General features: G+C 42.2%; 7 non-coding genes across 7 annotated transcripts; 5 read left to right on the plus strand and 2 right to left on the minus strand.

Annotated features, from left to right (window-relative positions):
- Positions 1-6,648: 6,648 nt before the first annotated feature.
- Positions 6,649-6,719, plus strand: TRNAG-CCC (transfer RNA glycine (anticodon CCC)). Its single transcript has one exon. It is a non-coding gene; the product is annotated as a tRNA-Gly (tRNA).
- A 5,337-nt stretch (positions 6,720-12,056) lies between these two features.
- On the plus strand, positions 12,057-12,129 carry TRNAV-CAC (transfer RNA valine (anticodon CAC)). Its single transcript has one exon. It is a non-coding gene; the product is annotated as a tRNA-Val (tRNA).
- Positions 12,130-12,645: 516 nt separating this feature from the next.
- On the minus strand, positions 12,646-12,718 carry TRNAK-CUU (transfer RNA lysine (anticodon CUU)). The gene has a single exon. It is a non-coding gene; the product is annotated as a tRNA-Lys (tRNA).
- Positions 12,719-13,489: 771 nt separating this feature from the next.
- TRNAK-CUU (transfer RNA lysine (anticodon CUU)) lies at positions 13,490-13,562 on the plus strand. The gene has a single exon. It is a non-coding gene; the product is annotated as a tRNA-Lys (tRNA).
- Positions 13,563-13,679: 117 nt separating this feature from the next.
- Positions 13,680-13,752, plus strand: TRNAK-CUU (transfer RNA lysine (anticodon CUU)). The gene has a single exon. It is a non-coding gene; the product is annotated as a tRNA-Lys (tRNA).
- A 516-nt stretch (positions 13,753-14,268) lies between these two features.
- Positions 14,269-14,341, minus strand: TRNAV-CAC (transfer RNA valine (anticodon CAC)). The gene has a single exon. It is a non-coding gene; the product is annotated as a tRNA-Val (tRNA).
- A 2,605-nt stretch (positions 14,342-16,946) lies between these two features.
- Positions 16,947-17,018, plus strand: TRNAH-GUG (transfer RNA histidin (anticodon GUG)). Its single transcript has one exon. It is a non-coding gene; the product is annotated as a tRNA-His (tRNA).
- Positions 17,019-24,392: the final 7,374 nt, after the last annotated feature.

Consider the following 24,392-nt stretch of genomic DNA (forward strand, 5'->3'; position numbering starts at 1 on the left):
ATCACAGAAATTTTAGCCTAAAGGGGATGTTTCTTCCTGCCTTCAAATTACCATTGAGGCAAAGTTGATAACCATTATACATACAAACAATCTGTAGGGTTGTAAGATTTAAATTAATTTCCAATAACTCCAAGTATTATATTTTTAAAGTTTATTAATAATCACTTGAAATAGAAAGCAAATAAACTAAAAGATTAAATGGAAGTTCAAACCTAATTATCTAACAAAAAATAAACCCACTGGAGTAAGTTCTCCTGCCTCACCTCACCCCACCTTCATAGCCCTTGATCAGGAGGAAAGAGAGGTGGGGCTACACAAAATATATATACTCCCTAAGTCAGCAGGCAAGTTGAGAAGGAAAGTGGGATGCTGGGAATTGAAGTTTTAGGGTTCAGATTCTGATTACACAAGGTGAACCTTTTGAGGAAAAATCAGACTACTTGGTAGAGGCATCCTAACACTGTCTTATGGATAGCAACCATTTTTTCCCCCTCTGACTTTCTAATCTGAAAAGCCAAATGAAGTAGACTAGATTTACTGGGGCCCTGTCTAGGTTGGGGGGGGGAGGTAAAGCTAGGGGTTGGCAGGGTTGGGGGGAGTGGAGTCTGCTTGGACATCTTTTTCAGGGGATTCCCAGTATAAATATGGTTCTTACTAAGCATTAACTTCTATTCTGACTCTCTCCCTTTCCTGCTCACTCTTCATAGAAAGGCACTGAAGTTACAATTCTATGCTCACTCCAAACCATTCTGCCCCAGAAGGTTTTCCTGCTTTTCAAGGAATCCTGAGGGTGGTGCACCCTGGGCCCTAACATCTTCTTTGCCACTGAGATAGCCTTGGTTGATATTGTTATCTGTTCCTTCATGTACAGATAACAACAAATCTTTATTGAGTTCCAACTAAACACAGAACCCATGCTAGATGTTAAGGACACCAAGGTGAAAATGAAGCAGTGTCTTACTGAGCTTTACTTTCTTTGGGGGAAGAACAATATGCAAATAAATAAAGAAACCCTAAGAACGCACAAAGAAATACAAAGTAATCCCCTGTGAGGTAGTGGGAGCATAAATAAGGAATCTGTGAGCCACAGTGAGACATATATATAGGCAGGAGAGGTATTTCACAGGAATTGTTTCTGGAGGAAAGCTGAGGATTCTCCTAGATAAGGAGTCATTGTAGTCAAAGGACTTGTGCAAATGCATAAAGGTCAGAGATAGTAATCTGTGTACATGGGATCTTGCAAGAAAGGTGGACTGGGACAAGCATAAGGGAAGGGAGAGATAATATAAATATGACTGGAAAGGCATATGGAAGTCAGGCTATGGAGAGCTTCAAAAGCTGACTGAGGATTTTGTAGAGCCATGCTGAGAACCCTCAAGAGTATCAAGGAGGGAAGTTATAAGGCTGAGCATAAGCTTGAGTCACTTTGTTGACAAGGTAGACATAATTCTGTATCCTTATTTCAAGGCATGCTTAATCAGGTGTATATTCATGGTCCCTTTGTTCATGGATACTCCCTTAAAGATGACTGGTGACCTAACAGGAAGAATTGCCCAGTGAAGAGGTTTAAAAAGAGCATTAGCATCTCTAGTTCTCTTTCCTCTTGGTACCTACCCCTTTGAGCCACTTGGGAACCTTGTAATTTCTACCTTGCATTTCTCTAGATGGGTTTTTCCTTCTCATTCCTTCTCCAGCATCAGTTATTGTGTCCATCATCACCTGACTTGAGAGGTAGATGTTTTCTAGGCAAGGCTGGAACTGGATCCAAATTGCCTCTTCTGCTTTATGTTTCTTTTACTGAGCATGAATGATCCAGCACTCATCATAAGGGAAATGTTTCTAGATTTAGAAATTACTGCCTGAGCTCCAGAGGTCCAGGGTCATTGAAAACTCCAACTGTTGGGTATGACTTTCTTAACGGATGTGATAGCAGCTATGCCTTCTGGGATGGTCACAAACTATGGACCTTTCTTGAATTGTGGTTCCTAAAAGAGAAACTGAGTTAAAAATGAAAAATTTTAATCAGTCTCTAAAGTCTCCCTAAAGTTTTATCTATCTCTGGGGAGAATATAATAAGAACAGTGTGAGAGTTTATATATTAAGTATGTACAATTTTATTTATGAGCCTTTTATGTTTTGAGCATTTCTTTTGTAGTAAAGTATAAGTATAGGATTATAGGAAGATAAACTTTGATCAGGTTAAGTTTAAGAATATTGGATGCTGTCACCAGAGTTACTAGCATGATTCCATTCCAAGAATCCTGTTTCACTGGAGAGAACATCTTATCGAAGGTCTATCTATATCTGCTGTTTTACCAACACTGCCTGGGAGAAGATTTATCTGGAGATCCTGCTTGGTGGGCTCTGAGGTTTTTACCTCAGAGCCATATTTAGCTCTGAGTGAACTCAGCCATCGTGGGTTCATTCTTAGTGAATTTGGAGACAACTTCTGAGATAAATAATTAAACCAACAACTGAGGACTGTAGTCAGGTAGATAAGAAAAGGTTTTGGTGGGGAATTAGCTAGAGCCAGGGAGAAATAGTGTAGCCTGAAGACCAGAAGACTCCATGGTGAGATGGATGTAAATTGAAGGATTGGAGTTTTAGGACTTAGAATCAGGGCATCCTTGTGTTTTAATCCTTGTATTTTACCCTTGATTTCTTAACAAACAAAGATACTTTTATACAAATCAGTCTCCAAGGCTTGTGTGTGTTGGCCCAGTGAAGGAAGGTTCATTTTGCCTTCAACAGACCTATATTCAATATCTACTCTATAGATTGAGTAACTTTTGCAGAAAGGTTGCTTCTAAATTCCTTTTGGGAAAGACTTAGACATGAGCCAATGTTTGCCCAGGAGTTCTGCTCTTTGATAGGGGCATAATGAGCCAGGGAGTGAGAAAAATCTGATTCTCTCTTTTAAGATCCATGGTGTCCCAGGACTTATCCCAATTTTGGAAGCCAGAGCTGGGTGCCTTCATGGAATAGGGGTACACTTAAAGTAGTACCTGACATTTTGAAATCCAAAGATATTCCATTTTCCTAATTATATGTAATAATAATTTTCAACATATGTTTTCCAAAATCGTAAGATCCAAGCCATCTCCTTTCCTCCCTTCCCTCCCTCTGCTCTGAGATGGTAGGCAATTTGATCTGGACTATGCAAGTATTATTATGCAAAATACACTTCCCTATTGGTCATTGTTGTAAGAGCACACTGATACAAAACCAAAATCCCAAAATAAAACTGTAAATACACTGATGTGAAACATAGTATGCTTTGATCTTCATTCATCCAACGCTGGCAGTTCTTTCTTTGGAGGTAGATAGTGTTCCCCATTAAAAATCCTTCTGAATTGTCCCAGATCATTGCATTGCTGAGAGTAGCCAAGTTTTCACAATTGATTGTCATACAATATTGTTGCTACTATATACAATGTTTTCCTGTTTCTGTTTATTTCACTTTGCTTCAGTTAGTTCCTGACATTTTGAGGCTGGCTAGTACTGGGATGAGCCAAAGGAGAGTGGCCAGAGTCCCGAGATAGAGTCCTGCCATCATATCCCCTTAACTGACCCCTACAATGGGCACTATGGAGAATACCAGGAAATCCTGCTCATTTGTGTTTTTTAGCAATAGATCAGCAGGAGGATCTCCAGGGAAAAGAACATGTCACAAGTTCAGCTTCAGGGGAAGTACCTCAAACCAGCAAATGGATGCAGAGTTCCTTGATTAAACCTCTTCCTGTTCCTGTTATGAAATATAGAAAATTTAAGCATCACCCAGGGGGAAGGACAGCCAGGTAGGTTGAGTGAATAGCTTAATCTCAAATCCCTTCAACCCAGCTCTCCTGACTTTAATGTATAATCTCAATCTGTTTTAATAAACCTATTTAGCCTCTTTTAGCCTCTATTTAGCATCATTCTTAATGATGTATTATTTTTATTTCTAAATAATGCACTAACTATATTATTTGATTTCTAATAGGAGTTGGTAATGTATTTTTCAAGCCTCTTTCTTCATTCCTTTGTCTTGACAATCCTAGGAATGTTTTCATATTCCACACACTAGAGCAGTTTCTAAAATTGGGATAATTAAAATTGAGAATATAAGCTTCATTTTATCTAGTAAACAAAAACTAGTTTAGACCTGGAGGACAGTTATGTGCCTGGTGCTAAGGGGGGGATACAAAAAGGAGGTAAAAATAGAATCCCTATCCTCAAGGAGCTTACAACCTAATGGCAGAGACAACACTCAAACAAACATAACACAAAGTAAACTATATACAAGATAAGTAGGAATTACTTAACAGAGGGAACTAGAATTAAGAGGAGTTGGGAAAGACTTCCTGTGAGAGGTGGGATTTTAAAGGAAGCCAAGGCAGAGTGGAGGAGAAAAGACATTCTAGGCATGAGGAACAGCTAGAGAGAATGTCCAAAACTGAGAGATGGAGTGCTTTGTTCATGAAAAAGACTGGAGGCCAGTGTCATTGGATCAAATATGTGGCTGGAAGTAAGGGGTAAGAAAATTGGAAAAGTAGGAGAGAGCTAGGTTATGGAGGGCTTTGAATGTCAAACAGAGCATTTTGTATTTGCTCCTGGAGGCAAAAGGAAGCCACTGATGTATATTGAGTGTGTGTGTGTGTGTGTGTGTGTGTGTGTGATGATCATACTTGTGTTTTAAGAAAATCACTTTAGTGATTAAATAGAGAATAGATTGCAGGGGACAGACTTGAGACAGGCAGATCCAGCAAAAGTCTATTGCAGTCATCAAGGCATGAGGTGATGAGGGCCTGAACTAGAATATTTGCAGTGTCAAAGGAGAGAAACAGGGTGGGTAGTCATGAGATTTTGCAAAGGTAAAATCGGCAAGCCTTGGCAACTGTTTGGCAACTGGGGGCAGAGTGAGAGATGATGAGAAATTCAGTATGAATCCTAGGCTGTGAACCTGAGGGATGGGAGGATGGTGTTGCCCTCAACAGGAAAAGGGAAAGTAGAAGGAGGGGAAGGTTTAAGGGAAAGGATAATGAACCTTGTTTTAGACATTTTGAGTTTAAGATATCTACTGGACATCCAGGAGGTACCCCAAAGCTGAGATGGAAGATTGGAAGTTAGCAGAAAGGTTGGGACAAGATAGGTATATCTGAAAATCATTAGCACAGAAATGGGAGCTGATGAGATAACTAAATGAAGAGGTAGAGAGAGAGAAGAGGACCCAGGACAGAACCCAGAGGGACACCTATTGTTAGAAGATTTAACCTAGAGGAGTATCTAGCAAAGGAGACAAAGGAGGGATAGGATAGATAGAAGGAAAACCAGGAGATAGTGGAGTCTCAAAAACAAAGAGAGAAGAAAATATCAAGGAGAAGAGAATGACCAATGGTGTCATGTGCTGCAGAGAGATCATAGAGAAGATTTGAGAAAAGGTCACTGAATTCAGCAACTAAGAGATCATTAGTAACTTTGAAGTGAGCAATTTCAGTGGAATAACAAGGTCTTATGAACATATACCAAGAACTGTAAACCAATGTGATGTAGTGTCAGAGGTTGATAACTTGGAGCCCATCTAAGATAAAGATCTGAGTGCCCTCGGTCAAATGGTGAAAACTCAGAATCTGTCTGAGAATGAGCCCAAGTGCCCTCTTCCTCCCCTTCCTTAGGCCTCTCATAGTAATACATGCCTGTTGCTGGCAAAGACATGCTGTTGCTGACTGTTCCATGAACCTTGGATGGTGCTTGAGTAATTATCTTACCTCAAGTGCCTATCTACATTTCTTGGAAATATTCTCTCACCCTAATTCTTGGAGTCCTTATCCTGTACCAGGTGTCATCTACCATCCATATTGCACTTTCCCAAGGACCTGTCTCAAAGGAATGCTTTCATTCTTTATGATCTATTCCTTTAAAAGTTGTTAGTAGCATTCAATAAACTGTATTTGCCTGCCATCAGCAAGGTGAAATCCTTCCAACTCCACACTGTGTCTGTTATCTTTTGATTCTTCTCTTTTCCCTTGTCCTTACCTACAGGCAAGGTCCTTATAATTTCTACCTTTGTATTCCTCTATTATTTTTCCCTCATCCTTACCTGGGGAACTCTGGTCCCAGTCCTGCGCCCCTCTGGGCTATTACAAATAGAAGAGAAAACTAGAAACTGGACTCTGCCCAGATTCTGGTTCCAACTGTTTCTCAGCTTAAAGCAGTATTATAATTGCTCTGTCACCCCTCCTCCTCACTGTCACTCCCTTCCCCTTTGTTTTTGTCTGGACTCTAGAACCTTGGGAAAAGTGTGATATGCAGTTATGAAGTTGAAGTGGTTGACCTTTGATTTCCTCTTGAAGCCCTACTCTTGTGTGGAAAATATAATTGGATATTAAGAGAGTTAAGAACTAGAGATGATTATATTTAGAAGTGACTCAATGGAAGCCACATTTTGTATTAGATTGAGCTATGGGCAAGTTTGAGGAAAGTCAGTGAGAATGAGAGGTTCATAGTTTTGGAGCTGCTAGCGACCATAAAAACTAACTAGTATTCTTGTTCAAATCAGTGACCTGGGGCCTGGAAAGGTTAACTATTCTGTAATACTTTGCCAATTTCCTTTCAGAAAGTTTCCAGAAATATTAGCTCTGAAAGAAGAGCAGTAGGAGAAAGAGACAAGCATTGGTGGTTCAGTGGTAGAATTCTCGCCTCCCACGCGGGAGACCCGGGTTCGATTCCCGGCCAATGCAGCTATTTTCTGTACTTGCAAGGTTTTTTGGAAATTCACATCTTTAGAAAACCAACTGCTACTTTTTATTGGTCTCCAAGGCATTTTCCTTTGTATCCTATCAATTTTCTAGGGCAGTTGGCACCTCCTAGGGATTCATCTTGTCAATCAAATTTTAACGAACCGCTGCTGGAGGTAGGCGCTGTAGGACAAGTCACTGATTTTTTAGGAGGAGGAGCAAATCGAGAAATGGGGACAAAGAACTAGTCCCACCTACTCAGGTTCCTAAAATGTACTAAATCACGCTCTTTTCTTAAGCCCTTCCCCTCACCCCCTCCTCCACCTCTTCCAAGGCTTAAGATTCAGTGAAATCCAGAAAAGGTCAAATGAAAGCTTGCAATGTGAGAGACACAACTAAAATGAGAGGGAAAATTTGTGTCCTCAAGAAAAATAATTATAACTGCAGACACCATCAAATCTCGCCGGCTGTAGTTAGAGATAGTCCAACTGGCAGGCAGGAATCCAAGGCAGGGCAAAAAAAGAGGGACAGAAAAGGAGCCATGGACTAGAAGGTCTCCTTTGAACTTCTCCCTAGCCAAGGAGAACCTTGACTAAAAGATCCCATCAAGGTTTAGACGAGTATCGCAGGATTCAGAGGCCAGAGTGCTAACCTTTACACTAAGGAATTACTTCGAAAGATGCCCTTTCAGAAGGTTTTATTACAGAAGCCTTTGGAGCACCCAAGCTTCACACTAATTTGTACTTGCATCAAGGAACTCTGCCTCAGTCCAGAAGAAATTAAATCAGCTCTAATGCAAACACACTCTCTGCCTCAATGCCACATGCATTCATCCTTTCTCCCATGCATGCTACCAAGGCTATTTTTTCACTTTGCCCTTACACACCAACATCTGAACAAGCTCATCCAGGAAATGCACATCTTCTCTATTTACAATATATAGCCCTCCACCCCTACCACTATCTCCTTCCTCACTCCAATCTATGGACAGGAAAATTCTCTTACCTTTTGCTAATCAATGGACTGACCAATCATGACTCCAGAGGAATGAAGCTTGCTTCAGAGTTTTGAAAAGGAGTGAGAACTAGAGGCAGACTGAAATGTATGTCTTACCCAGTCACAAAACAATGTGTGAACTTGTTTTGCTTGACTATATTTAATTGTTTCAAAAGAGGACTATAATTTTTTTTGGTGGAGGAGTGAGAATAATAGAAAGTGAGTATTGCTTTTGCTGAATATAAAAAAGAAGAAATAAGAGCAGAAAAGAAGGAAGAGAGGGAATGAGAAAGGGGGGGATGAAGGAAGAAGTAAAAAGGAAAATCATTTTTTTAAAACACCAGGAACACAACACTTGAAGAGGAAATTTGCTATTGTCCTGTGAAATTTAATATATAACTAAACAAAATCTACTTTTTAAAAAACTGCAATTTCTTACACAACCCTCTTTTTCTGTTCTTTGAGTATTGAAATGTTCATGTTTGCTGCTATTGGTTAAATTCATAATCTTAAATTATTTAAAAGAAGGCATCATACTAAATAAATGTCTAAATTCATGCTGAATATAATTTCACCACTATTATAACTGTGTACATCTCCCTTTGGTAACTTTTTTTTTTTTGGTTGGATGGACTAGGAACATCTCATTCCTTTATGGTCTAGAATCTGAGCTACAAGATTAGCCTGTATCAGGTCCAGCCTATGGATGACAACTTAAAAGTGAACCGGAGACTTTAGGTTTTCATCAGAGAATGCACAATCAGTGAATGAGAAGTTTGTTGCCTCAAACTAATCCTTGACTTAGTTGTCCTTGGATGAGTGACCCTGGGAGCAATTGTATGATGAAGAGCTAGCTATGAGAAGTGATAGAAGCCCAGAAGCAAAGATGTGATCACTATGAAACTTCATTGCTCTGAAGGTGTCCTTCTGTTGGAAGATTGGTAGTATTCAGGGCTATAGGTTTTTGTACTGTGTTAATTTGTAATGCATCTCTACATGGCTCTCAAAAGCAATTGGAATCAAGCAAGGCATTTAATTCTATAACCACAAAAGCAATGCTTTTGGCCACTTGGGTCAAGAGAAAAGGTGAGTTAATGATAAAAAGATTTTGTTGAGCCCAAAATGGCAAAAATGATCTCTAAACAGGATGAAGCATGTATTTTGTTTTGGCTAAGGAAAAGTAGTTTTGAACTGTACTGCACTCTAGAAAAGTATAAATTCTTAGAAACCTCAGGAGCTTTGGGGTATAACATTTTATTGCCAAAAAGACAGGAAAAATATAAAAAAGCATCCTAGTGGTGACAGATTATTGTACCTTGATTGTACAACTATATCTTATGTAAGAGAGGAAGGCAGATTCATCATGCTGGAAGACCAACTTATTTGGGGGAAGGCAGGAAGGAGAGAGAATTCTGGAGAAGGAACAGAGGAACTGAGAAGATCCAAACAGTTGAACTCACTTCTCTTTGGTCTCTTTGGGAAGCCCACTAGGGAGGTTGATCTGAGGGAACCTCTGAGCCTGGAGAATCTTCTTGTGAAGCCTGACCCAATATTCAGTGGAAAACAAACGAGAGTGAATAGGACTTTGCCAGAAAGCCATTTACCACAAGAAAATTTCCTCTCAATATGTCTAAATAGTCTTGAATTGATATCATAGTTAGGACAGCTAAGAGTCAGGAGAGCTCTCACAATTGACTCCAGAGGGTCAGAAAGGCAAAGCCTGACCCTGCAGGATTTGGGAAGAAGGGGTCCAATTGTTATTTAGGTACTTCCTATTTCCCACCTTTCTATTGCCTTATCCCAGAACTCATTTGCCCCACCTTTCATGTATTCCATTAGAATAAATAGCTATTTTCTAGATAAAGTGCCTGCTTTATAGTATTCAAGAAGGGAGACTTGGAGTTTGGGGGGAGGAAAGTTACACTTCTCTCCTCAGAAAAGGATAGGCTGTCAGTCCTGTATTTTATTTCACTCAAGTCTCTGGAGAAACAGTAACCTGTGATTCTGAAGACAACCAGAGTGGGGTTGAGAAGAGAAATGGGAAAGAGAGATGGAAACCAATTTATCTCCTCTCTCCCCCTCTTGGCTACATTCCATCTATACCATACTCTGGTCCTGAATTCAGTGGTGGGAGACTTCCTTTCTCTCTCTCCATTACACTTACCAAGGTAGAAAGAGTTTACAATTCCTAATGACTTACTTGGAAAATTTTAATTTCTTTATGACTTCCCTTCCTTAAAACACTTTGAACAGATGGAAAAATTTGAGAGTAAACTACTTAAGAAGGTACTGGTGTTTGTAGGATTCAAGGAGACTAGCACTACAATTTACCATATCAGGGAGACCTGCAGGCTCTACATTTAAATCTGATAAAATTAATTGTGGGTTGGACTTGAATATATTAATTAGGTGGTCACCAGAGATTTAATTTCTAAATCCCAAAATGAATTGCTAAAGTAAATGGAATTTATGGTAGTTTTTTTACAATATTTACAATAGAAGGAAGATATTAAGGAGAGAGAGAGAGAGACAGAGACAGAGACAGAGACAGAGACAGAGACAGAGACAGAGACAGAGAGAGAGAGAGAGAGAGAGAGAGAGAGAGAGAGAGAGAGAGAGAGAGAGAGAGAGAACTCAGGCTTCTTCTGATACCAGTTAGAATCTGTAAACCCCAGCCAGGGGAAGAGAGTCTCAAGAAGATGGGCCTTATCTGGAGGCTTAATGCCTCCAGAAAGATGGGGTCACTAAGTCAGCTTTTTACTCACCAATGGTGACAGTCTAAAAGAAGTCTGGGTGTCTGGCTTCCAGTTACTCCTGACAGGTCTCTCTTCCAGGCTCCTCTGAGCTCCAATCTAGAATCTATGAACACTGTCCAAATGTCTGAATCTGAATGATCTTCTTCTGCCTTTTGGTCCTCTTTTTAAAGATCTTTTTCTCTTGTGTCATCTCCCCTAAATTTCACATCTACCAAATACAGCAGACACTTTTCTCCAGGACTGCCCACTCTTTAGTTCTCACCTTCTCTGGTTAGATTATATCTTTTGGGGTTACTTAACACCTCTTTTGGTAAATTCATCTTTTGTAGTTACTTAATACCTTTTTGTAGTTAAAATCTAAAAATAGATTGTAGCTTACAATTCTAGCTTCACTATAAAGGAAGAGCTAAATATCTTCATTGTTACAATCAGGAGATTACAATTTTATCTTCACAATAAAGAAATAGCTAAGTATCTTCATTGTTACAATCAGGAGATAGCTAAATCCAGGCATCACAAATCAAACACCATTCAATACACATTGGGACTGCTGTGCTTTGAGAAAGTACAAGAATATCAGGCCTCAATTTTATTTCCATTTGGGAATAAATAAACTACCTTTCTACTGCCTACTCTGAGAAACTCTAGGACAAAGGGACATTTTAGTCACATTTTTCATGTAATTCCAAAATGCCTTCCAGAATGATTAAACCAATGTTCAGCTCTCCTAACAGTGCATTTGTTGTTGTTGTTGAGGCATAGGAAAAAATGAATAACTGAAAACAAAGGGTACTTCAGACAATTGGAGAATTGCTAAGTCCTTTGTGGCATATGAATATGCAGCTTTCTCTGTAAGAAAAGAGAAATATGAGGAAAAAGGCCGACGCAAAGTAACATAGAGAAAGGAAAATACCACGCACAATGACTACAGTAGTGACCATGAAAGGGCCACTCAAATGGCTGAGGGAAGAGGCGTGGCCTCACATACATAGAATGAGGCCCACTACCAATGTGGAACGACCCATAGTCACAGTGAGATCGCAAAGTACTGAACCATCGGTCTTGGGGTTCGACAAGTAGGTTCTCAGCAGGTTGTGTGTGCGTGTGTGTGTGTGTGTGTGTTTGCAAGAATATGTCACACGACGATGAAAATCTCCAAACAGTCGCTTTTTGAGTGGTGGTCTTGGATAAGGCTTTGGAGTTATAGCGCGCAATGAAAACATCATCTCGAAGGCGCAAAAACGCCTGAGAGAAAAGCTTCCGAGAAAACCAGCATGGAAGTGGAGGCTGGACTGTGTTGGACAGCGGAAAGGAGCCTGGTGGGGTTTCAGGGAGCGGCGGGAGCGAGAGCGAAGGACCCAGTGGTTTGTGGATGCGCGGCTCTTAGGTCCTCCCCTAGGGGAGTTAGAAGGGCCTGGCTTCCTTCCCTTCAAGAGGCTTGTCTTTCTGGGTCAAGCGAGAGCCCTCCCTTCTGCCCCAAGGGTCAGGGAGGCATAGTCCCTAGCTGCTGGCGGAGCTCAGCGAGGAGTCGAAATCAGCAAACCCTGTTCCGCGGTCAAAGAATGATCTGTGGAAGGGACTGCTTGTCGTTTCCGTAGTGTAGTGGTTATCACGTTCGCCTCACACGCGAAAGGTCCCCGGTTCGAAACCGGGCGGAAACAACTCTTTGCCCTTTTTGGCCAGCCCACTCTCACTGACTCTTCCCCCCCACCCCCCCCAACAGGTTTTCTCGAGGAGCTGGGAACAAACTGGGCGCCGGCCTGTGTAAGGCGCCTCCCATGCAATTAACGCCTGCGGCTCTGGATAGCCTGCCCACGAAGTCCCGGCACCGTGTTTGCCCCTGTAGGTCCTAAGCTGCCAGGGGCCAGGGCAGGTCGCGCAGGAGACTGCCGGGGACGTGGCGATGTGCAGTGTGTGTCAGTCAGTCAACTGGCATTTATTAAATATTTGCTTGTGTACTATCTGCCTAGCACGGTGCTAAGAATAAGCGTTGGGGCGACCAGAAAGGCAAAAGACCCCAAGGAGCTCACAATTTAACGGGGGGTGGGGGTGGGAAGGGGGAGTGCGCCCGCGCGGTTTGACTGCAGACAACTGAAAATAAGAGGTGGCAAAAGCAGCCTTTCCGAGGCAAACTGCTGCTAGCAGTCCATTAGAAAATGGACAAGAGAAAAGAGGTACGCCCAACGTGGGGCTCGAACCCACGACCCTGAGATTAAGAGTCTCATGCTCTACCGACTGAGCTAGCCGGGCTACACAACAAAGAATTTTCTCCCCCTCCTCAACACCTAAAACCTTCTCTGAAATACAATTTCTCACGTAATTTGTCCCTTTCAACTTTTTTTTTTTTGCTCTTTCATTGGTCAGTTCAAGTGCCAGGTCCTCAGTGAGCCCCTTCCTCATCTCCACTTTCTTTTAATGACTTGTACATGTCTTGAATCATTTGTCTCCTTCCCCTATTGCCAATCACTCCTTGACAAAACCAGACCAAGGGTTAGCTCCACCATTGACCTCCTCTGCCCTTATTTACGTGTTGCCAAAGAGCTATCGAAAAAGTGCGTCCACTACAAACTGACGTTATCTAATGAAAAATGCGCCCTTACTGTTGGCAGCTCTGTACATGCTCCATGGCATGGCTCGGGTTAGAATAAAAAACTAAACAAATGACGCAAAATGGGGGCTGTATGTTGGGTACAAAAATGGTGAGTGGGAGCACGGGTAGGGAATGTGTTTTTCCTTTCCTCCTCTCTCCCTACCTTGAGAGTCAGTCTTTCCCGCTTTCCTGGACCTTGGTTAATGCGTCCATTCCCTCCACACGAATGAGCCTTTTTTTTTTTTGCGACACAGGTTGGAAAATGCAGCATAGTAGCGATCATTCCCTATATGGCAAGGTAAAGAAGAGAACCAGGAGAGTATGGACTGCACTTTGACTTTCTGTAAATCCAGAACCAGCTTCAAGATTGCTTCACACTTAGGAATTGAGACGGGGAGGGGGGGGAGGAGGGAGACAGAGTATGTGTGGTCGCCCGGCTAGCTCAGTCGGTAGAGCATGAGACTCTTAATCTCAGGGTCGTGGGTTCGAGCCCCACGTTGGGCGCGACTTCTTTTCGACCGCTTTCCACACAAAGTCAGCTCAAGTTTTGAGACATTTCTCTTGCACGCCAAGAAGAATCCCGAGTACACTTCCCGGTTGGGGAGGGCCATCTGAGAGCGTGCCCGGCTAGCTCAGTCGGTAGAGCATGAGACTCTTAATTTCAGGGTCGTGGGTTCGAGCCCCACGTTGGGCGTACCTCTTTTCTCTTGTCCATTTTCTAATGGACTGCTAGCAGCAGTTTGCCTCGGAAAGGCTGCTTTTGCCACCTCTTATTTTCAGTTGTCTGCAGTCAAACCGCGCGGGCGCACTCCCCCTTCCCACCCCCACCCCCCGTTAAATTGTGAGCTCCTTGGGGTCTTTTGCCTTTCTGGTCGCCCCAACGCTTATTCTTAGCACCGTGCTAGGCAGATAGTACACAAGCAAATATTTAATAAATGCCAGTTGACTGACTGACACACACTGCACATCGCCACGTCCCCGGCAGTCTCCTGCGCGACCTGCCCTGGCCCCTGGCAGCTTAGGACCTACAGGGGCAAACACGGTGCCGGGACTTCGTGGGCAGGCTATCCAGAGCCGCAGGCGTTAATTGCATGGGAGGCGCCTTACACAGGCCGGCGCCCAGTTTGTTCCCAGCTCCTCGAGAAAACCTGTTGGGGGGGGTGGGGGGGAAGAGTCAGTGAGAGTGGGCTGGCCAAAAAGGGCAAAGAGTTGTTTCCGCCCGGTTTCGAACCGGGGACCTTTCGCGTGTGAGGCGAACGTGATAACCACTACACTACGGAAACGACAAGCAGTCCCTTCCACAGATCATTCTTTGACCGCGGAACAGGGTTTGCTGATTTCGACTCCTAGCTGAGCTCCGCCGGCAGCTAGGGACCGTGCCTCCCTGACCCTTGGGGCAGAAGGGAGGGCTCTCGCTTGACCCAGAAAGACAAGCCTCTTGAAGGGAAGGAAGCCGGGCCCTTCTAACTCCCCTAGGGGAGGACCTAAGAGCCGCGCATCCACAAACCACTGGGTCCTTCGCTCTCGCTCCCGCCGCTCCCTGAAACCCCACCAGGCTCCTTTCCGCTGTCCAACACAGTCCAGCCTCCACTTCCATGCTGGTTTTCTCGGAAGCTTTTCTCTCAGGCGTTTTTGCGCCTTCGAGATGATGTTTTCATTGCGCGCTATAACTCCAAAGCCTTATCCAAGACCACCACTCAAAAAGCGACTGTTTGGAGATTTTCATCGTCGTGTGACATATTCTTGCAAACACACACACACACACACACGCACACACAACCTGCTGAGAACCTACTTGTCGAACCCCAAGACCGATGGTTCAGTACTTTGCGATCTCACTGTGACTATGGGTCGTTCCACATCGGTAGTGGGCCTCATTCTATGTATGTGAGGCCACGCCTCTTCCCTCAGCCATTTGAGTGGCCCTTTCATGGTCACTACTGTAGTCATTGTGCGTGGTATTTTCCTTTCTCTGTTTATTTTACTTTGCGTCGGCCTATATGTGCCTTCTTGTACTCTAGGTTAATTTTTTTTTTTTTTAATTCTGCTTTGCCTTAAGGACCGGTGTGCCCAGTTGGCTAGGACATGGCGCTCAGAACCCCACACTGGCTTTGACACTTTGGGGGAGACAGATGGCTAAAAATGATACTGCTTGTCTTGTGAGCAGTGATCCTCTCACCCACTAGACCGATGTATGCCAACAAGAGGCCTGGCGAGCAATATAGAAGCCACTCTGAAAACACAGCTAGCGAGTTAAAGCGATTAACCCTAAATTACAGTCAGAAATATTCTTACTCTCCAAGGTTCAATGCCTGGCTAGAGGCAGAAACCCACAAAGAGAAAATCGCAGATCTTTCAAGGATTAAATAGGGAGCTCTGGGAAAATACCTTTCTACATAAACGATTATACTTTGCTAGAGAAAAAACGGAGACAACTTGTAATAGCCAGGAACCTCCGGGATCACATACTCATTATGTGAAATAAGAAGGGGGTGTGTGCGCATACGCACATTCTTATTGCCTTAGACTGTTTTCTGTCCGAGATAAATTCCTCACTTTGATTTCCAGAGTGTCTATCACGTATTTAGTAGTCTCTCACGTTAGCTTCCCCTGGAAAGTGAGAACAAGCGCCCGGATTTTCGCCCTGGGATGGGGGGGAGAGGAGGGAGGCGTGGCATCCAAGAAGAAAAATCCATTCTCAGCTGCCTCGACGAGAATAGAGGGGTAATGATCAAAGTGAAACAATCGACTGACAGAAAGGGGACAAAAGGGGACAAAAACCTCTTGACCGAGGCTTTTCCTGTGTTTGTGGAGCAGAAAATGTTCACCTCCTTACCCTCCCCCCCCACACACACACCTTTTTCTGTACTAGGGTACCCAAAAGGGGGTGGGGGGTGGGAGGGCGGCAATCAAGTTGTAGTCTTTCTTGCTCCACTCGCGGGAGAGGAAATAGCTTAACTTGCAGTAGGAAAGAAGAAAACAGCCCTCTCTAGCGGAATTCTTACCGACGGCATGGCTGAGCGCGCAGCAAACACCAACTGATTTCCATTTTGCTCACAGGCAAAGAAGGCAGCGAATAGGAGCAACTATTGTATAATGTGCTTACTTTACTATTAGTTCCCTGGGATAAAACTGAGGTTCGCTAGAAAGAAGCTGTACTTACTGGGTGTGTTCGACCTATTCTAATAGGGCTTCCCCTCCCCACATACACCTGTCTCCCCGCTTCAAAGGGTATTCTGCGTCTCCTTTCTTCAATTTGTATTGTGACATTGTTCATTTAAAATTCAATTTAGTTGTTTTAACCACTGACCTGAGGGGGCGAGGAGGGTGGTAGGAGTGGTGGTGGTGGGGTCTCTTCTTTCCCTCATAAACATCTGGTTCCCTTCACACCAGAGCCTTCTAGATCACATCCTTTAGGATTCAGGTTCTGCCTTAATCAGATCTGGGGGTAGGGGGTGGGGGGATTGAGGCAGGAGAGATGGCGAGGGAAGTGGGTGAGATTTGTGAGGGGGCCGGTGAGGAGGAAATGCTTTGTTTCGACTGCCGGGGAGGTCGAGTTGGCCTCCAGACTTAGTTAATTTCCTAGCACACCTGAATCAAATTCCCTGACAAAAGGTCAGACGGACAAAGGCAGAGAGAAACAAAGACTGGGTAGGGAGAGAGGGTTGTGGACTGTAGTATTTCTCATTGCTTCCTGGGCCCTGATTTCACAGTGCTCTCTCCAGGCAGAACTGCATGCTTGTTAAGAGAGTAGAGAGAAGAGCAAGAGAAATAAGTGACATCGGAGAGAGAAACGGAAGAAGAAAAAATAATTTCCTTGAGAGGGCGGGTCTAAAGAGAGATAAGAAAGTCAGATGAAAGCCAGTCTAGCGTCCCGTTTCGTGGCAAGCCGTGATCGTATAGTGGTTAGTACTCTGCGTTGTGGCCGCAGCAACCTCGGTTCGAATCCGAGTCACGGCATATTTAGGCTCTCCTTTTGTTCTCAGCATTTTAATCTCGCCAATTTCTAGTATCCTTCTCTCGCACTGTCATTAAAATCTTCCAAGGCATCCATCTGAGACCTGTGGTCCCTTTATTCTTTTTGAGATGAATGCCAGGAGTAGGGACAGACGCTCAAATAGTCCAGCCTTGGTGTTTCCAGAGAGAGAAGCAGTTGTGAAAATGAAGCCCTTTGGGACAAAGGCTAAATTGCAAGGTCTTCCCTTCTCAGAAATCCCTAAATCCTTCTTCCTCCTTCTAACTGGAAGAAAAATGCAAGTTTAGTAGAAAGAGCGAAGTGAGCCCCAATCCCAGATTAATCTAGAACCTCTCCCTTAGGGAAGATCTCCCACAGTCCAAAGAACAGCAGACACCTAAATTCTTCATCCTTTCTCCCAAGAATAAGTATCAGAACAAGATTTTCAAAGTGGTAACTTGTAGTTCTAATACCCAGTTATACCTCAAATGGCAACTCTTCCAAACTAATAGTAAAAGGAGAGAGAAGACATGGATGACTGTAAGATTCAGTAAGAGCAGTGAAAGAGTCTATTCAAGAATAAAAACCCAAAGTGAGTGTCAGTTTGTACTGTAATATTCTGTCTGGATTTTCTATTGGAGTGGTTTTTAAATCCATCCTAGGCATATCCACTAGATCTACTACTTCTACACACTCATGTAATGGTTCATCGTTCTTTGGCAAATCAGGAAGAAGTGTAGCTGGATTTAATTTACTACACCTCCTCAACTTGATGTTTTCACTACCTAGGAGTATAATTTCATACTTAGATATTCACTGGTCGGAATATGCTTGAGTATGAAATTTCCTCATTAGTGCTTCTATTTGATGTGAACAATATACAGTCAACGGACATCCCAAAACTAAATCAGCTGACTTCTGTACTAACACAGCTTCAGCTTCTACCCCCTTAGACAAGGAACTCTACCAGCAGCTATTGGATCAAGCTGACAACTATAATATCCAATTGGATGATAACTTTGTCCTAAAGTCTGTGTCAGTACACCAGAAGCAATACCTTTTATTTCATTGACAAATAATTGAAATGGTTTTGTATATTCTGAGATATCCAAAGCTGGGGCAGGTAAAATGAATTCTTTAAGCTTACTTAAGGCTTACAGATATTGAGGTTTTAGTTTCAGAGGTTCTGGTTCTGTATTCCTGGTTAAGTCTGTTAAACACTTTGTTAATTCACTATGCCCAGCATATACACACACTCTCTCTCTCTCTCTCTCTCTCTCTCTCTCTTTCACACACACACACACACACACACACACACACACACACAGAGACAAGACAGAAAGAGAGAGAAGGGATCCTGTCTAGTTTCTTCTATAAACTTATTACGTTCTGTTTTGTTAATAGCTCTTTCATTAAGAGGGCAAAATTGTTATAATTGGGATCAAATAAATCAATAAAACTCTTCATCTCTTTAATTACACAATTGGGTTCATCTACAAAGGCTGGAATTCTTCTCTTTATGGATTCCAAGTCCTCTGGGGTGAATCTTTTGTGTGTCTTGACCTGGAAAATTTCATCCCTTGAGAGTACAGAAAGATCTCTTAATGGAAATAGAGAAACCATCCCTTCAGCCTCTTCTTGTAACCTATTCAAATTTCCATTTATACCAGTATTTACTTTTCCCCCCACAGTCATATACTGTATTCACAAATTTTTTCTCCTTTATATATAGTTCCATCTGGCCCAGCTGTTGTTTCATATGCATTACCATTATTTTGAGCTCTGAATCCTTGGTTAACCAAATCATGATTGCTTTAAACCATTTTCCAATTAGAAAGAACATTAGTCTACACTTATACACAACACAAAGACAGATACACATTACAGGGATACAAGACAGGAGAGTTTGCATTGTAATTTCCATAAAATGTTTCATCTACTTATAATCTAAACCCACATAACAAACATTAAGGAAAAGTACAAAGACAATATATGGGATATGCAAAACACACTCCCATAACACCACAAAAAAATCCATTACTGTATCCCCAGACACATTTACATTCATAGACAATAAAATATATCCAAGTGAATTTGAATTGTTATAATCCACTATGAATAACTTATTAACAAATGATTGTAAGGATAATTTTAGGGTTGTGACCTAATCTAAATTAATTTTGGTCACCAGGGAATATCCCAAATAAAATATCCAAGTCAGTTTTTTAAATTTATGGTGGTTTAATTAATATTGAGGGAAGGAATTAAGGAGAAGGGAGAGGGAAAAGGTATAGGATTTCTCCCACCTGGCCTGCACCAGGGGAAGTTCAAAGTCCTTTGCCACAAGGTCCCTGAAGAAGATTAGTGACTTTTTAAGAGGATAGTGTTTGGAAGGTAAAGGAGAAAGAATCAGCCTAAACTCTGATAGAGCTCAGTAAAGATGACTCACCTGAACTAGGCTACTCAGCTTCCTCCAGTATGGTATCAAGGAAAACTCACCACTAAACCTGGACAATAGCAGCCACCACCCAAGATGCCAAAACACTCAGCATGCTCCGCCAGCCACCTCTCCGCTGACAAAGAGACTGGAGAGAGGAAGTGATGTGAAATATATAGATGGTTTTTACATCACTTTCCCGTGTCTTACATGTACCAATGGTAGTTTAAGCTTGACTTATGACAGCCCAGGGGTCTATCAGTTGTTTCTGATTTGTCATTTGCTAGCATATGTCTGTCATAGGCCATCCTCCTAAATACTTAATCCTTAAGTGTGGGTGTAGACATTCCTGTTTTTGTTAGACTAAGTAGGGTGGAGTAATCTAAAATTCACACAATTAACAAAAGGGAAAAAATTTCTTTAAAAAATCCAATATGGTCACCAATATGGCTGCATAGACCATGTGGCAAAGGGTATTTAATGATTAAATGTCCCTATCAGCTTAGCTAGAATCTCAAAATTTCACTGACCCCTTTCCTGTGGAATGCACCACTCTCTGAGTGCAAATAGAATCTTTCAGTCTCCAATTGACTTTCCTATACAAATTTTCTATATAAATATAAAAAATAAGGTGTGTTTTTTTTTTTAAATCCTAGCTGGCTCAGCCAACTGTTAAATCTATATTTTGGAAAGGGGGAAGGAAGGTAATACAAAGGTAAAACAGCACATATAAATGATGTAGCAGTCCACAGCTGTGTTTACTCAAGAGAGATAATTAAGCTATAAAGATGGTCTTAGGAGAGCGAATTCTCTATCCTGCACATGGCCAGTAAGGCACTGACCCTTGATCCCCACAGGTTTAGGCGCAAAATCAGGTTTCTTTGTTCTCACCAGGCTGTGAAAAGGCTACGCCCTTATCTTGTGACAATTTACTTTTCTACCAATGATAATCCACTCTGTCTTTAATTAATATGCATTATGTGCATGTGAAAATCAATAAAAGACGAGCTCACAGGCCCAGTTCAGCTTTTACCCACTTATCTCTCTTCCTTACCACTATCCCTCTCTCTCTCTTGGAGCTGGCCTCTGGCCGTGCTCAGCATCTTTGTTTCTCTAACCCCTATCGTTAAGCCCTAACAGTCCGTGCTAAAAGCACGGGTTTAAGGACTGTGGCTTGTCTCTATTAATCTCTAAGCTTATTTCTGATGCCCATGATGTTGTGTTATGGTCTTCTCACTGTCTCATGTATCTATGAAGTAGAAGGCCGGAGCTAAAGTCTGTGGGCTCGATTTAAATATATTCGGTGTCTGGTTCTCTCTTGCCATCCCTCCAGCTTCAGATCCTGTTCCCCCAAAGAGATAAACTTCTATCTTTCCTCTTGTGTGAGGGCTGCCAGCCAGTCCCTCCCACAAATCATATTGAATTTATTAACAGAAGAGATGAAGGGAGGAAGGAAAATGGGAGAAGGGAAATCTGACTGCTTTACCCTCGATTTAAACCCACTGTTTAGCTATCGTAGCTAATAACATAAATTCCTAAAGGCAAGTCCAACAGATAACCAGATTTCTCACAAAGAGTCCTTGGTGGTTCAGGTACGGGAGTCCAGCTGATGTCCTCAGATGTCCCAGCAAGTTAGAGATCTTTTCTCCAGACCGGCTGTCCACCAGAAAGACTGGAGATATTCTCTCACCACAGCTAGTAAATCCTCAAGGCCAGTTGTTTGATGGATGGATTTCCAGGATGCCTCAGCCACACACCTTTCCCCTTCAACTTGCAGCTCCAGTGTGACAGGTAGTAGTCTGCTCCTAGGAGTTCTGACTCAACCAGGCTCAGGAAGATTCTGAGTCTCACATCCTGTCAATCATTCTCTTGCACCCTGTAATTTCCCTTGCTACAGTATGGAGTTTTGGAAGAGAGTAATGTGAAATTCTCCCTTACAACTGTCAGGTTTCAGAATACTCAAGTCAAGAGTATTTTTGATACTTGAGAAGGTAGTTCAGGTTTTGATAAGGTATCAGGTCTGGGCATTTCCAAATATTGTTGTTTGGAACAGGGAAACCTCATTTATTGATTGCTATTTGGCTTAGTTTGGAGGGGACTAATAGAAGGGGATCAAGGATGGAGGAAAATAAACTAAACTTGGAAGAATTACATGAAAATGTTATCATTTTTCATTGTGCCTCCACACAGTAGCTAGATTGGCCTAGGCTCTAGGGTATATTTTAATACTGTTTTATGAAGTAATATGGTAGATCAAATTGCTTGCCAGATCTGGGAGGGGGTAGGGAAGGGGTGAAGGGAGACAATTTGGATCACATGACTTCAGAAAATGTATGTGGAAATGTGTTATTACATGTAATAGGTAAAAAAAAATTAATTAAAAGAAAACAAAGTATCATGGTATAGTGTGACAAGGAAATCACTTTAAAAGACTGATATATATTAATTTAAGGTCGCCAAGGAATTCAGCTATGTAATTCCTAAATGAAAACTCAAGTCAGCCGTCAGCCTTTTATAGAGTTTAATTACAAACAGGAGGAAGAAAGGAATTAGAGAGAGAGAGAGAGAGAGAAAGGGGAGAGAAGGGAATAGGGCTTAAATACCCCCTCTGTTTAGGCTGGGCCAAAAGGCCCAAGCCCTTAGATAGCTGGGGCAAAGAAAAGAGATCAGTCCCTATTACTCACGTGACCAAAATGGAGAAACAGTCTCAAAGGCCCCCACCTTCAGCTTCCTTCAGAGCAAGCTTCTCAGAGCACACTCCAACCACTCAGACCAACTCCTCAACACCCCCCCCCCCCCCAGTCTTCAGACCCCTCTATCTTTAAGGAAACCATCCAAGTTCCCTCCCCTCAGTTCTCATATCTACCAATCACTGTCCATCAATTTCCCTGTGCCAATGGAGGCTCTAGCTTAACCCAGGACCGCCCAGAGGTTTCTGGCTTTGCACATGTCTGTTGAAGGTCATATTCTCAAATAATTAAATCTTTGATCCTTTGCTACAGCCCTTCCTAAATCCTGTTACCCTGAGTAGGGTAGAGATTGGAATAATTAAATTTTGATCTATGCTGCAGCCCTTCCTAAATCCTGTTAGGACTGAGTGGGGTGGAAATTGTATTTTCCAAGACCTGATTCTGTCATTCCAAGTATCTCTATTGTATCAATTCTAAAATCAATCATGACTCAAAGAAATTCCTGTTCTATGCTTAAGCATAGGTCAAAGTCCTTTCCATTGTTCAGCAAAAGGTTTCTGTCCTAAAGTAATCTTAAAAAGGGAGGAGGAGGAACCTCCCATGCCAATGGGGTTCACATTCCAATAGACTATCAGTAAGAAATTTTCCAAGTATGAAATTTCCCAATGGTGAAATTTCCAACATTTATAAGTCTAAGAAATTTTAAGGTTTACAATAGTGAATAGAAAGATGGTCTCTAAGCCAAGGATAACTCTACTCAAGTCTTGCTTTTAAAGCATATTGGCCTTGAGATGTTGAATATTTTCTTTTAAACCCTTACCTTCTCTCTTATGATCAATTTTAAGACAGAAGAACAGCAAGGGAATTGGGGTAAAGTGACTTGCCCAGGGTTACAGAGTTAGGAAGTGTCTGAGGCCAGTTTTAAAAACAAATCTTCCTGATTCCAGGCCTGGCACTCTTATCTACCCTGTTATCTAGTTGCCTCTGGGATACTGAGTTTCTTAAGCTTTCTGTGCTTTAGACAATTATCTAAAGGCTATAAACTGTAGATAAGGTTTCTACCTATATTGTAGAGAAAGCTGCCTCTTTTGGGAACTCCCTATAAAGTGAAATCACAGTTTTAGTACCCTCTCATTTTCTTTCTTTTTTTAAAATTAAATAACATGTAATATAATTTTAGCATCTATTCCCAGGTTGGGCTTCCAAGTTTCTCAGGCTACAGGTTAGGTCTCCACAATTCCTTAGGTTATAGGGCAGTGATGGCAAACTTTTTAGAGATAATGGGCCATGCCCCTAGAGATCTAGTGCTATGCCACTCCCTCCCCTTACCTCATACAGGGGAGGGGGAAAACCCTCCTATTGGGCTGATGGGCAGAGGGGCGGGTGAAGTAAAGAATGTCTTCAGCCAGGGTGGAGAAAGGGAGGGGAGCAGCTCTGCCTTTTTAGTAACAAACTCTTGGAGGAGGGGGGAAGGGCAGCACACATGCCCATAGAGAGTGTGTGCCATATTTGACACAGGTGCCATAATTTCACCATAGGTTATAGAGTTTTATGTTCTGTACAATTGGGCTCCTGCTACTTTGGTTCACTATCCTTAGTTTGTGTATTTTCCTTGGGCAACTCAGTGGTACTTTGAATAGAATAGAATCCACAGAAGACCTGAGTTCAACTCTTCTCTGACACTAGCTTTCTGATTTTGAGCAAATCCCTTAACTTTAAAATGGACATAGTAGTAGAACCTACCTTCCAGGCTTGTTTTATTTATCAAACAATATTTGTAAAGGAGCTCAAACATAATTGGCACTTTAATAAATACATGTTTCCTTCATTTCTTAATTGGTGAGCAGACAGAATTAGTTCTCAGAAAAGGCCTTCATGAGTGTAAAGTAAGGACAATAGCTATTAAATATATTCTCCTCTCTTTGTCCCTAACATACCTGGGGCACTAATATACTGCCACAAAAACAAGGAATGCCTGTAGGAAGAAAGGTCATACATTTAGAATAAAAGTAGTAAAACATACACATAGGGAACACATTTATCAAGGCAATTCACACCTCCAGAACTATAGTTCCATCTCCCTGCTAGAATGCTCATAAACCCTCCAACTTAGTTCAGTTGAACTAGTACCTGCTTCTCTCCTCCATAAACTCTTGATAACCAGGGCTAGATCTGAGGAAATGAATATGAAATCAAAACAGACTCTGTCCTCAAGGTGTTTGCATTCTATTATGTAGCATCCCAAGCATATT

The sequence above is a fragment of the Monodelphis domestica genome, chromosome 2 (genome assembly GCF_027887165.1).
Source record: "Monodelphis domestica isolate mMonDom1 chromosome 2, mMonDom1.pri, whole genome shotgun sequence".
In the NCBI taxonomy this organism is placed as follows: Eukaryota; Metazoa; Chordata; class Mammalia; order Didelphimorphia; family Didelphidae; genus Monodelphis; species Monodelphis domestica.